Here is a 10,247-nt window from a genome sequence, read left to right on the forward strand (position 1 = left end):
GCATCTTCTTTTAACCTTTTTTTATTGAGGTACAACATTCACACAGTAAAGTGCACAGATCTTGAGTATATAGCTCAACAAACTTCACATACTGGAGAAGGCTTAATTAGTTGTAAGAGTGGGTGAGTTGACCACAGGAAAATAGAATGACCTCGAAGTAATATTGATGGGCCATTTAAGGTTGCTGATAGTTAATTTATCATTAACCAAACCTCACTTGTTCTGTTTTTCTAAGTGTTCTGGTGTTTTATCTTAGTTAATCCTCAAAGCAGCCCTGTGAGGTAAGTATTATATACCTCCCTTTTCACAGATGATAAAATGGGGGGAAAGCAAAACAATGTCACTTGCTTAAGGTCACTTGTTTAAGGTTGGAGCCAGGCATCAAATCCAGATAATCTGTCTCCAAAGCCAATGATCTTAACCAGTACACTAAGATATGTCCCAAAACAGGTCCTGATCACACTTTAGCATAGCACTGCTCATATAGATCTACATAAATATATTTAACTGTGCACTGCATTATATGGATGTAGCACATACTTTTTTTTTCCTTTTAGCCACAAGCTCAGTTACCAGGACATGAAGAAAATATGTATCTTTCTTTTTTTAAATTGATTATTTCAGAGAGGAAGGGAGAGGAAAAGAGAGACAGAAGCATCAATTATGACAGAGAATAATTGATCAGCTGCCTTATGCGAGTCCCATACTGAAGATCGAGCCCACAATCTGGGCATGTGCCCTGACTGGAATTGAACCCTGATCGATGCTCAACCACTGAGCCACGTTGGCTGGGCATCAGTGATATTTCTCTCTCTCTCATCTCTCTTTCCCTCTTCCTTCCTCTCTGAAATCAATAAAAAATATTTTTTAAAAAAGACAACATGTGTGATAAAATAACAAGAAACTTCATAATTTAAAAAGCTTATGGCATTTTGTAATTTGTAACTATGTGATTATAAATATATGGTAAGTCAATGTAAACATACACTAATGCGTAACTATACGGCAACAATATGCACGATTGCCACGCCCCAAGCTTTCTTCCAGTGCATTACAAATGTCAGTTCATTGAGTTCTCACAAGCCTATGAAGAGAGGAGGAGGACTATTCTCCCATTTTACAGATGACAAAACCAAGGCAGGGGGACTTTCTAAAAGTTTCAAAACTAGTCAGAGGTCAAACCAGGATTCAATGACAGTTCAATCTCTGCCCCTCACGTTCCCTCCCTGTCTTTGCCCCCTCCCTCTGTCAGGTTGCTCCTCCATGAGTTCTTGGGCTCTTCCTCTGGGGCCTCGAATTCTTCCCCTTGAGCTGCATCTCCGGTTCCTCCATAGCGACAGAGGCCCATTAAACTTGAGAACTGGAACCCGAAAATATGTGTTTCTTTCCCCTTGTGCCATCTTGTAAGAAAGCTCAAGAAGGCTGGCAGAGAACATGGAGTTGTTTGCTTTTCTGGGCCTGACTAGAAAGAAGCTCTATCCAAACTAAGCCTTGTAGTATCCTGGGCCCTGAATATTTCATAGAGAGCGTCTTCATGAATTTGTAAATTGGTTTTATGCTTGACAGCCTCCTCAGTTAATTTTTCAGAAACTCTCCAGCTGTGATTCTGCATTCTCAAGTCAGCCACTAGACAATACCTAATTCCACAAAGGAGAGAGCTTATTTGAGGCTGGGTTACATTTAGGAATATGAAGATCATTGGTGTAATTTCCTTTTTTTTCTGCTGTGCTGTATTTTCCAATTTTCTATAGAGAATATATGTAATTTTCAACTTATAGAGGAAACTGAAGTTACATTCTCTAAATAAAAAGCCAGGCTAGGCAAAGGACAGAGACCTAAGATTCAGTGCTTTTGATCTAACATAGAGTAAACATAGAGAAATGAAAGCCTATATGTATACAAAGACTTGTACATGAATGTTCATAGCAACTCTATTCATAGTTGCCCCAAATTTGAATTAACAGTAATGTGCAAAATCAAACGAGTAGATACGCAAACTGTGGTACATCCATACAATGAAATATTACTTAGCAATAAAAATAAATAAATCACAAAATAATTATGCTGACTGAAAGAAGCCAAATTAAAAAAAGAGTACATATTGTATTCTTTCATTTGTATAATAGTCTAGGAAATGCAAATTAATGTATATTTATAGGAATCAGATTAGTGGTTACCTCTGGGAGGGGTAGGGATTAACTAGGAAGGGGCCTGAGGGAACCTTTTGTGGTAATGGAAATGTTCTATGTCTTGATCTGGTTACATGAGTGGAATTTTTTTTTTTTAATGCCTCTCTGTGGGGGGAGATATAGGGGACTAAATGGTGATGGAAGGAGACTTGACTTGGGGTAGTGAACACACAATACAATATACAGTTGATGTATTATAGAATTGTATATCTGAAACCCGTATAATTTTATTAACCAGTGTCACCCTCATAAATTCAATTTAAAATTTTAAAAAATAAACAAAACAAAATAAAAAATAAATGTCTCTTTAGACCCCCAATCCCACTCCTGTTATAATGTTGGCATTTTTGTACCCTTCTCAGCCAAACTGATTCATATAGTTGCCTATACTCTTTGTTTCTGCCACCTTGACTCCCCCACCCCCCTCAGCTAAAACACACTCCAAATCCAGATTTCAGCCCTGTCACTCCATGAAAATATATCACCAATGATCTCCATATTTCTAAATGCAACACATATTTTCCAGTCTACATCTTATTTGACCCTCATCACCAACAAACACTGTTGACAATCCATTCCCTACTTTGCCTTCAATGACTTGAGTCCTCCTAACATCCTTTTAAACCTCCCTGGCTGCTCTTCTCCTGTCTCCTTTGCAGGCTGATCCTTCTCTACTCCACATTAAATCCTGGAGTTTCTTAAGGCTCCTTCCTATGTTCTCCTTCATTCCCCCTCTTATACTCTTCTGATCTGGACAGCATTATCCCCATACATGGCTTCAATTACCACCTATGGGCATAGATTTCACAATTTATATCTCCAGTTTAGATTCCTCTTCCAAACTGCAGATCCATCCATTGAACTATTCATATAGCTTTCTTGGTGTTCTCAAAAGCATCTCCAACACATGTCTAAGACCAGTCTCACAATTTTCATCCTTGAACTCAGTATTCAGTGTCTCTGACCAGCAACCGCAAACATGCAATTGTATAAGCCAGAAAATGAGAAGTCATCCTTGACCTTTCACTCTCCCTCACTCCCAATTCCAATACATTTCTAATTCCTGTGGATATTACTTCTTGTGTAACTCTAAAATACACCAATTCCCACCCTAGCTGGTTTGGCTCAGTGGATAGATCATTGGCCTGCAGATTGAAAGGTCCCCGGTTCAATTCCAGTCAAGGGCATATGCCAGGATTGCGATCCCCAGTAGGGAGCGTGCAGAAGGCAGCCGATCAATGATCTTCCTCTCTGAAATCAATAAAAAATATATTTAAAAATAAAATAAAATACACCAATTCCCTCCATCTAAACTACAACTAGCCTAGTCCAATCTGCCATCATTTCTATCCTAGATTGTTGTAATGATTCTTAATAAGACTCCCCAATACAGTGTGACCCCTCTCCAGTTCTTTGTCCACACTGTAGCCAGGGTGATATTCTTAAAAGACAAATCAAATCCATTACCACCACTACCACCACCCCCCCCCCACACACACACACATACACACCGGGGTGCCAGTGGCCCTTAGGATAAAACAGCTTAAAGGTGGCTTCTGTTGACAGTCCACTGCCATGACAGTCCGCATGTCCTGACCCCTATATATCAGCACACCCTCAACTCCCACCACACTGCTTTCCCACTGCCTCTTGAACTCCAGCAGTACTGGCATTGTCTCAGCCCCTTTTACTCACTATCATATCTTTGAACACATAGCCTTAAGCCTTCTCTTCCAACCTAATAAGCCTCTACTCTTCCTTACCTCTCTCTCGGCTCAATAATCACATCCCCTCCCTAACCGGTTTGGCTCAGTAGATACAGTGTTAGCCGGTGGATTGAAGGGTCCCAGGTTCGATTCCAATCAAAGGCACATGCCTAGGTTGTGGGCTTGATCCCCAGTAGGGGGCGTACAGGAGGCAGCCAATCAATGATTCTCTTTCATCATTGATGTTTCTATCTCTCTATCCCTCTCCCTTTCTCTCTGAAATCAATAAAAATATATTAAAAATAATAATAATCACATTCCCAGGGCAGAATTCCTGACCATCTTGACTAGTCAATTCCCCCGATTTTATAGGTTCTTAGAGCACTGTGAACCCCTTCTTCCTAGTACTTGTCCTTATTGCAAGTACACACTGGTATGGCTATTTGCTTGCTATTTGGCTCCCCCACTAGAGTGTGAGCTCCATGAAGACTGAGACCTTGTAGATGGTTTTTGCTCACATCTGTTTCCTCGGTACCCAGCACAGTGCTTGGCAATAAATAGGCCCTCAATAAGCATTTTGTGAATAAATGGATGAGTAGACACTGGTCAGTAGTCTTTAAAAAGAATTGTCCCACAGCAAGACAGACTGATATGTACTGCCATAAGCACTGTCTAAAAGTGCCTTCTGTGAAAGAAAAATAGAGCCAGACACTAGTTAAAAGCAGTAAAGACTTTATTCAGTACTATTGCAATAGGGGAAAAGATACTTCAGTATAAAACTGGGTTCAATTTTTAATATAACAAAGACAAGTAGGGATTTATAGCCAAGGATCACGGTGGGGGGGGGGTTGTCGGTGGATGGAAAATTATTGAGACATCAAGGAGGGGGGATTCTTGCTACACCACTTTAGCAAGATGATCAGGTATCAAGTATATGAGATGACTTAGAAAAATTATTGCTAAAACTGGGCTGGACACATGGACCGCAGGGCCTCAGGACAGGGCCCAAAGGAAGAGGCCTAATTGGAAAGAGGTCCAAAGTTTGGTCAAGGAGAGAGTCTTTGTCATTTCCTTAGGCCACTGTATTCCCATTTATCCTGCTAGTCTCTTCACAAAATATATCGTATCTTTAGTATTCTTTACTTATTACCCCATAGGCATTTGTAAATGCTTCTTTAAGGTGCAATTTATATTCATAAAGTTCACCTGTTTTAAGTGTATAAGGCAATGGTTTTTAGTGAATTTATAGAGTTGTACAAACCATCACTACAATCTAAGTTTAGGACATTTTCATTATCTTTAAAAAAGAACCTTCAAAAATATAAATATAAAAAATAAAAAGAACCCTCATGCCCTTTTGCAGTTACTCTCCCTGTTCCACCCCATCGGCACTTTTGAAGACCCTCATATTTGCATAAGGATAAAAGGTGCAGCTTAGCCAGACAAGCAAAAATAAAAACTGTCACATGTGAAATAATTTTAGAACCACCAGGTAATAACCGAAGTCTGATTATTTGCTCAAAAAGATTTAGGAAAAGAGAAATCAGTATGAACTGAGGAGTGGAAGTTTCAAGGAAGAGGTAGAACATTTTAGGGGTTTGCTGCAAATGAAAAAAAAAATGCAAAAGAAAAAAATATAAGTTGAGAAATATTCAAACAAAAGAACTCACGTGTTTTCGGAACTTTTTAAATTCTCAGTATGGTGCTATAACACTTAGGGAGCTGTTTGTCCTTGATCCAGTAGGCAATGAGAGTTTTAAGAACCGAAGGAAAAGGACTAATCACAAACCATTAAAGCTGAATCAACATTCAACTGGAAATAAACATGTACTGAGCGCCTGCTGTGTGCGCAGGAAAAAGTGACTCCCTCTCTTGCCTGCTCTCCAGCCCGCTGTCCATGGGCCACGGGAGCCACAGGAGCCACGGGAGCCATGGGAGCCACGATCGCACAACTTCGGGGGGAGGAGGGGCGGAGGGAGGCGGCCAGAAGAGGCTCTAGGCCCTTTTCTTCCCTTCTAGATAGGTGTAGCCCGGGTTGGCTTTGGGCCTCCCGCTCCTGGCGCTCAACTGAACTGAAAAGAGTGAGAGGGTCCTGGGAGAGCGGGTGAGGTTCTCGGACGGATCAGGGTTAACAGGTCTGCCCGCGGTTAACAAAGGGGGGATGAGAACACATATGTAATACCTTAATCAGTAAAGAAAAAAACAACAAAGTGATACTCTCCCCTCTCAGAACTCCGACACCCGACTCCCCACCCGCCACTGCCCGCCATTGCCGCGCTGACCGCGCGCCCCCTCTAGCGACCAGCACTAGCCCACGCGGCCAGCCGCCATTGCCCTGGCAGCCTCTTCCGCATCTCTTCCCTAAGACGAAATACACAGAGGCATGGGGGGCAGACTGACGGGCTCTGGACTGCGGAAGCCTAGAGAGAGAGGAATGAGTCTTATCAAACTCTCTGCCCTCCTGATGCCCACTTACCTGACCTTTCCCCTTCCTCTCAGTGGGATCAGTAGGGAAAGGGGACTGCGGGCTGGGAGCGAGAGAGATGATGCACCCACCTCTGGTCATTGCCACCCTCACCACACAGGTCCCATGCGGCTCTAAGCCATGTTCTTCTCTTTCCCTCCTCCCTTCCTCCAGGGGTTGAATCATATATGAGCATTTATCCCAATAGTGCCTGCAGTATGGAAGAGCAGCAGGTCATCCACAAGAATCTGCTCTGCACCCCTCCATAAGCCGGCTGCTTATATTGTGTAGGTCACCGTGATGGCGAACCTATGACACGCGAACTCATTTTTTTGGTTGATTTTTCTTTGTTAAATGGCATTTAAATATATAAAATAAATATCAAAAATATAAATCTTTGTTTTACTATGGTTGCAAATATCAAAAAATTTCTATATATGACACGGCACCAGAGTTAAGTTAGGGTTTTTCAAAATGCTGTTCGCCATCCCTGGGTAGGACAAGGATAACATGGGAAAGTAAGCAAAAGGAATATGAATGGGTATCCAAAAGGAATAATAATGAGTAAAATGGTTGCAGATTACAGGCAATGCGGGCTGGTGCCTCCATTGTTTCAGCAACAAGGTTGTTAATCTTTCTATGATGATAGGCAGTTCTCTGATGAGAATGGACCAAATTTCCAGGTTAACTTCCAGGTCCCAGGTCCTACAACTCCCAGCCAGGTTACAATGTGCTTATTTTATTTTATTTTTTAAAAAATATATTTTTATTGATTTTTTACAGAGAGGAAGGGAGAGAGATAGAGAGTTAGAAACATCGATCAGCTGCCTCCTGCACACTCCCACTCCCCACCGGGGATGTGCCCACAACCCAGGTACATGCCCTTGACCGGAATCGAACCTGGGGCCCTTCAGTCCGCAGGCCGAAGCTCTATCCACTGAGCCAAACCGGTTTCGGCACAATGTGCTTATTTTAATCAGAACAAAACAATCATGGTTAACAGGACATGATTAATATTTCTTATAACCATAGCTAGTCTCCACTATTCTATTTTTGCCCCCAAAATGGCACAATGACCTCCAGTGTATGAGAAACAAGCCCAGTGCAAGGGGTGGGGGGGTTAGGAAGAGGGAGGGAGAGAGTAAGAAAAAGGGAGAGTGGAAAAGAGTACTCTCAATCTGCAGGTAAATGTCCTAATTAGTATATAGGTAGGTCAGAGCGTTGGAATACATAAATAGTTCAGAAAATAATTACTGAATAAATGACAGTGGTTCTCAGGTGTTGTCTCTCTGTACCCATCTCTTCTTTCAGAAGCCTAACATTCTCTTTTCAGAGGGCTGGTGGCTTGTGTGTTCTTTGAATCTGTCTGCAGGATTCTGCTGGGGGCAGGAGCTTCCACACACAGGCTCCAGGCACAAACTAACCCCTCCCCTCCAGAGTGCTAACTTGGTGACCCCTGAAATATGCCTGCTTTGCATTCACAAGACTTAATGTTGGTCAGTGTGGGAGCAGTTTGTAAAATGGCCCTTGTGATTCTCCCAGCTGGGTATCAGGACAGCTATTCCAAATGGCTTCTCTCACCTATTTTGGCTGCCCTGGGCCTGGGAAGCACTTATTGAACAACTCAGGTTTCATTCCATCAGCGATTCTTTTGCAATAGACCTCTGGGCCCATATTGGAGTAATATTCCTTTTTGCTGGCAGCTTAGGAATTCTCCCTTGATTTGTAAAGGAATTTTACAATGCATTTCACATTAATTTGCTGGGGATGGGGTACAGAAAATGTGCCATGCTTACAGATAGGATGATTACTAGCTTAGTGACCTCCTTTACGGTTGGGTGAATGAATGCAGGAATAAGTAAATGGATGAATAACAAAATCCATGCAGAAGCCAGTGGTTCTGAGCATCAAAATCACCTGGAGGACTTGTTGAAACACAGATTGTTGGGCCCCATCCCTAAGTTTTTGGTTCAGTCAGTCTGGAATGGGACCCAAGACTTTGCATTTCTAACAAGTTCCCAGGTTATGCTGATGCTGCTGGCCCAGGAAACTCACACTGAGAACCATTGGCATAAGCCATCAGTGGCGATCCCTTCCAGTGGTTCTCAACCTTCCTAATGCCGCGACCCTTTAATACAGTTCCTCATGTTGTGGTGACCCCCAACTATAAAATTATTTTCATTGCTACTTCATAACTGTAATTTTGCTACTGTTATGAATCGTAATGTAAATATCTGATATGCTATATGTGTTTTCCGATGGTCTCGACCCACAGGTTGAGAACCACTGCAAGTTTAGACCATGATAGTTGTAGCTGCAAACTTTAAGACTGATACTACCAAGTAGCTCCTGGGGGCAGTATAAAATGAATCCCTTGAGTTGGTGGTTGGTGAATATGGGTGTGTTGCCCACTTTACATTCAAGCAAGCTCTCCTGGGTAGGGTTAGAGTGTTAGATTTGAGAGAACTAGAGATGGGGTGTGTGTGGTATGTGTTTATGTGTTTGGATGCCTATCTGTGTTGTTACTCTGAAAGGAACTACTGTCCCTTTCCACACCTCTAGTGCTGACTGCTGATCTTCCACAGTCTCTGTTTGACCACTTCCCTAAGCCCTTCTCTTTCTCTTTTTTACCTTTTTTAGTTTATTTGGGTGACATGCTATATAATAAGAAGCTAATATGCTAATTAGACCGAACAGCCAAATGACCTTCCGGACGTCCTTCCAGGCAACCTTCTGGATGAAGCTGCGCCTGCGAGGGCCAAGCCCCTTGCACGAATTTTGTGCATCGGGCCTCTAGTTGGTTAATAAAATATGTTTCAGGCATACAATTCTATAATACATCAACTGTCTATTGTGTGTTCACCACCCCAAATCAAGTCTCTTTCCATCACCATTTATCCTCTCCATATGTTCTCTTCTACCATTCCCCACTCCTCTTTTCCTCTGGTCATCACCATACTGTTATCTGTGCTATGAGGTTGTTTTGTTGTTGTTGTTTGTTTTTGCCTAATCCTTTTTCACCTAGCCCAGCACCTTCTGCGTTTTCTTATCCAGCTGAGGAAGCAAACACCTTAACTCTCTGGACTCAGTCAATCATTTCCTGAGAATTGGCGACATCTAGTGGCTAACTGGAGAATCTTTGCTAACATTTAGAGAACGTTCTGGAAAATTAACTGAGCAGCCTGGAAAGCAAAAACACCTACTTGTGAACCCTCTGAAAAAGGCTTCCTGAAGGCTTAGGACAGTGGTTCTCAATCTTGGCTGCACATTAGAATCACCTGGGAATCTTTTTAAAATCCTGATTTCTGGACCTCATCCTCCGGAAATTGTTTCTTTGCTACTAATATTGTGGCCCCACCCCATAACAAAGAAACAGAATTTCCGGAGGATGAGGCCCAGAAATCAGGATTTTAAAAAGATTCCCAGGTGATTCTAATGTGCAGCCAAGGTTGAGAACCACTGGCTTAGGAGGTGAAAGTAATGATTGCCTCATTATGGCATGAGTCAAAATGGATTTCTTGCTTTCTTCAGCTGACACAATTAGAAGTCATCAAAGAATCTCAAATCACCTCCAACTGTATCCTCAGTATGAATGATTTTCTAGGAATGGTGCTCAATAAAATATGTCCTTAAGTAAAGTAGTTAGACAATACCAACTTGATATTTACTTTCCCTCTCCGAGTGTTTCTCTGGGTCCCAAGCTCTAAATATATCAAGGATAACAATCCATTTCCAGTCTGGTCAGATCTACAAAGAGATATGTAGACATTCAGGTACAGCTTGTACTGACCTGAGGGCATCCAGGCCTTTAGATCATCAAAAGGTGTAATTGTTAATGGCCAGAAATTTATGATGTGGGCAGAAATTTGAAATAACCAGATATCACAA

This window comes from Myotis brandtii, unplaced genomic scaffold (genome assembly GCF_000412655.1).
Source record: "Myotis brandtii unplaced genomic scaffold, ASM41265v1 scaffold305, whole genome shotgun sequence".
In the NCBI taxonomy this organism is placed as follows: domain Eukaryota; kingdom Metazoa; phylum Chordata; class Mammalia; order Chiroptera; family Vespertilionidae; genus Myotis; species Myotis brandtii.